The following is a 7,052-nucleotide window of genomic DNA, read 5'->3' on the forward strand; positions in this document are numbered from 1 at the left end:
AGGGAGTAGCTTGATAATCATTTGATAGGAAAATAAACATTGATAAATGAAAGCTGAAGAACTCAAAGGGATTCCCTTCTTTGTTTGTCTGATTTCTTAATAATCATTATATATATATTTTTCTTAGATATAGCCAAATAGAGCATATCTTTGGACCATCTTCTTTGGGTGGTTGATACTGAACTAGTAGAATTTGGTGCATCTGTATTGTGTCGACTGTATTGGTCTATATAGGGATCTCGAATAAGAGAATGCATCAGTTCTTATTGAGAATGGACAGTTCTCAAAGAAGAGATGTATCATATTCAACCAATAAAAAAGGCATCATATAGAATTTTAGTTTCGATACAAAATGATATCCATAAATACTTCAAAGAAACATATGCTAAGCATATTTCTCATCATGATTAACATACACAAGATGGAAAATAATATAGAGGATAGTAAAATTTTCTTGCTGATCATGATTTCTTAAATACCAGAAGTAGGAACATCTTTCAGTGCTTATACACTATTATTTAAACAAGGACATGTAATATAAAGAAAAAAACAAAACCTCAACCATAATATTTACTTTGATAATAGATATTGGACATCTGACGATGATGATACACTACTATCTTGATAAAAACTTGTCGAAGTTGAAGCAGCATCCCAAGGCCCAGTGAGGTTAGCTACCGCAAATTCAACCTCTTCATAGTTTTGTTGAATAGTGGATGCTCCGTGTGGCATTCTAATGCCTTCCAACTCTATTGCAACTTCTTTCATTGTAGGCCTTTTTCTCCCATTCAAGTTCAAGCATCGTTTTGCAAGATTAGCGACTCGCATGATCTCTTCTTTCCCACCTTCTTTCACAACTCGAGCATCAAGAATATCAAACAGACGATTCTCCTTCATCGTCAATATGAAATATGCTGCTAAACTTCGCCATTCTTCAGATTTGGCTGATGAGATTGCCTTTTGTCCTGTTAAGAGCTCAACAAGAACTACTCCAAAGCTATAAACATCACTTTTCTCTGTAAATTGGCTTGATTGGAAGTACTCAGGATCCAAGTATCCAAGGGTCCCTTGTACTTTTGTGGTCAAGTGAGTTTGATCACCTGTAATTGATCTTGAAGTCCCAAAGTCAGACACTTTTGCTCTGTATTTATCATCCAACAATATATTTGTGGACTTGATGTCTCGATGATAAATGGGTATGGAAGTTGCCGAGTGTAGATAGGAAAGAGCTCCTGCAACTTCTATAGCAATCCGGACACGAATGTCCCAGGAAAGAGGGAAGTCTTCATTTTGGTCATGGATATATTGGAAAAGGTGTTCCATTGGGGATGAATTCATAAACAAGCAAGGGTACTTCAGTCTCCAAACAACATCCATGTAGCTTGACAATATTTCGATGGATAATTTGTGATAAAATGACCACCTCATTAATAAATTGTTCAAGTTGGCTTTCATCCACTATTTTGGACTTCTTAACCGCTACAATCTTACCATCTACTAACATGCCTTTGTAAACAGTACCTTGCCCTCCTTGCCCTAGTATTCGATTCTCATTAAAGTGGTCAGTGGCTATTTCCAACTCCTTTGAAGAGAAGAGTTTGGTTTTCTCAACATTACCTTCACCTGAGGACAATTGTTGTTGTAGTAACAAACCCCCATTTCGTTTAAAGAATTTTTCATGGAGCTTAATTTTCCTTCTTTTTCTCACTAGTTTAATCATCCACCATGTACCAAGTAGAAATAGTATTCCGAAACATGTTCCAGTACCTGCAGAACTCAATTGGTAAGAATTACCTTTTCAACCTAAAAAAATTATGCTTTGAGTGAAAAATATTTGTATAGCTAATAGTCCAAATATTCAATTATGATGTTTAATTACAGTTATATAAAAACTCAAAGTTCAATGTGTATAAATGACAAGTTTTTTAAAGCATTTATAGTCATATAAAATCATTGTTCACCATCTCACATATTTAATACTAATGCACGCTACTTCCAGTAAATAAAAGGACTACTTTGAATACGTAAGTGTACCACTTTTAATACACATCCTAAAGAACTATAGTGTAAATACATTTTTGTATATTGAACTTTGAAATTTTCATATACCTATAGTGTAAATGGAAATTTTTATAGCTTCCCTACACTTGTTTACTGTGTAGCCTGTTCCTATCTGTAGTAGTTGTAGACCTTAAAAAATCATGTTGACAGATTTAAAAATCTAGTGTGTTCGTCTGTTATTCTTTTTCTTCTTCATTTTGGCTCAAAATTTAGTTCTTTTTTATATGGACGCAAACCGAATCGCCGGGCTTGGGGAGTTGTTTGTACCTGCGATAATGATCACATTTCTGTTGCCTTCCTTCAGTTTATAGCAATACCTTCCATGGGGTCCAAAAGGTGAGTATCCAGGTGGACAATGACACTTGTAACTCCCTGGCGTATTCTCACAGATTATCTCACAGGTATGGGTATCATTTCTCTCACATTCATCGATATCTGACATGCAAAATCAAACAAAATAAGTTATTAACATGTTTGTCTACACACCTGCACAGGGCTACACACTCGCACAGGACTACATAAAGAGTACTTGAGGCATACACAGAAGAGTGACAACAGATTATAACTTGTGTACATATTGTTAAAATTGGGATAAATTACACTTCTTTGGTTTAATTTGTCAAATTACGCGCTAATAGAACATCTGAAGTTTATTACTTTGAGGTTTGGTGTGTGCACTCAACCACCCCCTCCCATCAACTGACTGTTAGAATAGTTAAAAATATTTATATAGTACCTAAACTATCCTTATATTATGCAAGAAGACATTAATTAAATTACAATTCTATGTAATCTACATTAATGCATATATATATATATATATATATATACACAAACTCATATACTGGAGTAATTGTATGGACCTTACCCAAAAAAATTATAGTTTTTTTTGCTAATTAAATTGAATTAATTAAAAATATATATATATATAAAAATAAATAAAATAGACATACAAATTTATTATATTTAAATAAATTAATGTTAATCTATTTCTCCCTTCAACTTGTTCTATTTTCCCCACCCACTCCTTTGCCAACACTGCCGTCGACTTCCTCTTCCTTTCCTAAATCCTAAAATCTAACTTCTCCTTTACCTATTTTTACCTCTCTAAAATCTCCTCTCATCCACTTCTTTCTCTCTCTAACATCATTCATCATCACAATCCCTACATTCATCAGAATCATCAGCAACATAATTTCCACTTCCACCTTCATGATCACCAGCACCATCTCGTGAAGAGTCAGAGTATCTGCTCATGACTGCTGCATCTGAATTGCCTGTTGGTTCTCTCAAACTTCAAAAGAGGTCAGTGTAATTTATCCTAGAATTTATAGTAGTTGGAGAGGTCAATTGGATTAAACAAATCTTAGAATCAAATCATTGTTACTCAACTATTGCATAACTAAACTGAAAATTTATTAATTGCAGAACTTTACCTTGGCATCCATGAGGCAAATACGGGTTTCCTTCATAGCCGTGGTCACATTGGCATAGGGTAGTATTGTAAGTTGAGCTTTGATTGAAACAGGAAGCATTAGTGCCGCATAATGAAGTTTTAGGATTGAAGCCAATGTATGCACGGCACATGTCAGATGTACCCCACCTCAGCACAACAGGGACCTTCTCCATTCCCTTCACGGCATTAGGGTCTGTCAGTTTAGTGAACCATTCTTGGTCCACCATAAAGGCATATTTGCACCCTTTATTATCATTGTTTGAAACTATGCTTCTGAAAGATGCATTGAAAAAGTCGAAGAATGGAGGGATTGTGGTTTGGCAGCAGTTGATGCCATAGCAAACTTTATCTCTTGAAGTAACATTGCAATTGGACAGGCAGCCTATGGCCAATCCTCGATAGTCGATTAAGGCGAGGTTGTCACAACCCATGGCCGTGAATCGGGAGTAGGTGTCTGAGAAGAAAAAAGGAGTTGGGTTCAAGTTCACAACTTGATGATTAACCCTGTTATCACAATTAGAAGTGATTACCGGGTTGTAGACACGAACAGTGCCTTCTGTTAATGAGATTTCAAGCACCTCAAGGTTCATGCTAGTGACGAATGGTTTGGGTGGGGTGACAGATTTGTTGCAGATTATCTCAAACGAGTAACTCGACTCAATAGCAAAACAATTGGGTCCAATACCAAATGGGTAAGGAATGGTAATATTTCCGCATTTGTCTGGACAACCAGGCTTTGCTAGTGATGCTGCTAATGCTGATGATGCTTGTGTTAGTGTTAGCCACAACAATAGTGCGATTTGCAGCACCAATTGAATAACCATTCTCTCTCTGTTTTTGGAAGATTGGAGGGAAAGAAAGAAGAAGACTACTATCTATTAGTCATTTAAGTAGGCTGGATTGATCATTGAGGCAATCACCGATTAAATAATTGTTCTCTGTGGGTGTGCTTTTGGAAGAATGAAAAAGGAAGAAGACGAAGACTACCATCTATTAGTCATTGACTCAATATTAGTCGATGGTGGAGTCATTAAACCATTATTCCAAAGTTGGAGCCTACCATTATTTTGAATTGGTGACTTTTGCACATCTTTAACAACAATTGTGTGGGGTTGTTTCTTCGACACATGACACATCCAAAATGGATTTAAAGATGTGCAAATAATTCGTGGTATTCATTAGTTGAAAGGCAAAAGACACTGCACAAAAGACGTTGAAGTATAACAACCATTCATTAGTCGAATGCTATAGCCTCTTCGTTAAAGAAGAGAGGTGAGAAGCAATATGTGGAATGTGTGTGAATGTGTGTACGAGTAGTTTAACAAATTACTAATATTTTTTATTGGTTATTTATGTACAATATAAGTAAGTAAAGGAATTTTTTTTTTTATTTGTTTCGTAGATGGACCAATTAAAAAATTAGGTCTAACAATTCACTATAACAAATCTGTGCAGGAATCATTTTTTAAAAATAATAATAATAAAAAACAGTATTCATTGCAGAAGTTTGAGAAATTATTAGGCCCAAACATCTGTTTAAAAATTTCTCCCAGATGCCCCTCTATTGTGACCTAACATCCAAAGTTTTCATAAGGTAAAGTAGCTTTATAAAAGCCACAAAAGTATTAGAGGTACTTTTACTAAAGCAGTCGGACCCAATATGTTGGATCCTTGTCCCCTTGCTCATGCGTCGGGTCCTCCCCAGTCTGGGTCTTCGGGTGCAGATTGATCTCAGTATTAATATTTATACTTAATATGTGGTAAAGTATAAATATTAATTTTCTTTGTTTTTTTTTTTTTTTTTCCAAAGTATTAATTTTCTTTAGATTAGCTCTGAGGCAAAGTATAAACTATATTTGGCTTTAGATGAGCTCAAACAAGGGCAGATTTACGGGTGGGTGGACTCTGGTGGGATTGAGTCCACACAAAAAATAAATAAAAAATTGTACGACAATTTTTTAGCCCAACTCCAAAAAACGAAGAAGTAATACTAGTATTCCATTGACAATTCCTGAATCTCCCTTGAGCTCAAGCCAATGTTTAAAATTTAAATCAATCATTGTAGATGGTTTGAAACGTTGAATACCTACCTCTATTCTTGTTGATACTTAAATTTTAAAGATTTTGTTTTTAGCAACCAATAAATTATACTCTATTCATACTAAAATAAAAGTACTTTTTGTAGAATCTAAGTGTCTACTTGGTTTGTAACTCTGAGAATAATTTTATGTTTTTAGAAAAGTGTATAAAAAATTATGCTTGGTTCAGTTTTCTGAAAATTCAGTTATAAAAAGGTCTATTTTTAGATAACTGTATTTCATTATTCTCTTAAAACTATATTTGGTGTGCAGAAATAGAGTGGAATGAAATGTCCGTCTCAATCACTAAAAATAATACTAATACCTAATCAAATTGGTGTAATTAATGAATGATTAATGTGTTTAAAAAAAAAAGGGGTAATTAATGTATGATTCAATGAACAAAATTTCTTTCATGAAACTCAAGCTCTAACTAAGTTATCAAATGGCCGAAAACTGAACTCAGCTAGTACACTTAAAAATTAGTAATGGGTCATGATTTGCCTTATATAATCCTTAAAAATTTTAATAAAATCTTTAAAAACCTATCGAATTATACTGTAAAAAGATGTGTATAGCATGATTCGTCCAACTATTCTGTTCGCAGCAAATTTGAGTTAAACACCAATTTAACGGTGAGATTTTATTTAATGAAAAGGAAAATGAAACTAATTTGACTCAAACCTAAGACCTACCAATGTCACAAGCCATCAATGTAACCCACTGGACCACAAGCTCATTGTTGCTATAATTATTAGTAATTTGTAATAAACTTTACTTAACCCATGAACCTGAGTTAGGACTCTGAAGTACGATAGCAACTTTTATTTAACCAATGACTTCATCCCATGGTTGCAACTTATTTTATATAGAGCTGAAAAAGTTTGTATAGAACCCAAAAAAAAAAGTGTCGGTAGGAAAGTTTTGTATAGGACAAAAACCAAAAAAAAAAAAAAAAAAAAAAAAAAAAAAAAAAAAAAAAAAAAAACAACTTTAATGTACAGGACACAAAAAAAAAAGTTTCAAAGCCTAAAGCAAAAAATCGTTATTAATGTACATTTTCCAAAAGCAAAGAAGACAACTTTAACAAAAGCTGGTAGCCTGGTACAAAAATTAAAAATTTGAAGCTAAAATTCAATGGAGGTACATGATTTAAACACTAATTCTAGTTTTTTTTTTTTTTTTTTTTTTTTTTTTTATGTTCTATAATTTTAAATTTTAATTTATTGTATATTGAATTTGTTTATAATCTTTTTAAAAATTACATTAAGTTTTTAGAGTTGTTTGGGCTTCATATATGCGTGTTATATATATATGAATAAGTCAAAATTTTGTTTTTTGACCAACCTATTTAAGCTTTAGACAGGGAACATAGTGGCCCAAAATAACAATTGTGTGGGGTTATTTCTTCAACCCATGACAAATCCAAGATGGATTTACAAATGTGCAAATAATCC

The 7,052-nt window shown here is 33.5% G+C and overlaps 1 pseudogene; it reads right to left on the bottom strand.

Moving 5' to 3' along the window:
• Nucleotides 1-434: 434 nt before the first annotated feature.
• On the bottom strand, nucleotides 435-4,606 carry LOC132301795 (wall-associated receptor kinase-like 10; annotated as a pseudogene).
• Nucleotides 4,607-7,052: the final 2,446 nt, after the last annotated feature.

This window comes from Cornus florida, unplaced genomic scaffold, assembly GCF_030987335.1.
Source record: "Cornus florida cultivar Cherokee Brave unplaced genomic scaffold, ASM3098733v1 CherokeeBrave_3.0.0_Hap2_Chr01, whole genome shotgun sequence".
Lineage (NCBI taxonomy): Eukaryota > Viridiplantae > Streptophyta > Magnoliopsida > Cornales > Cornaceae > Cornus > Cornus florida.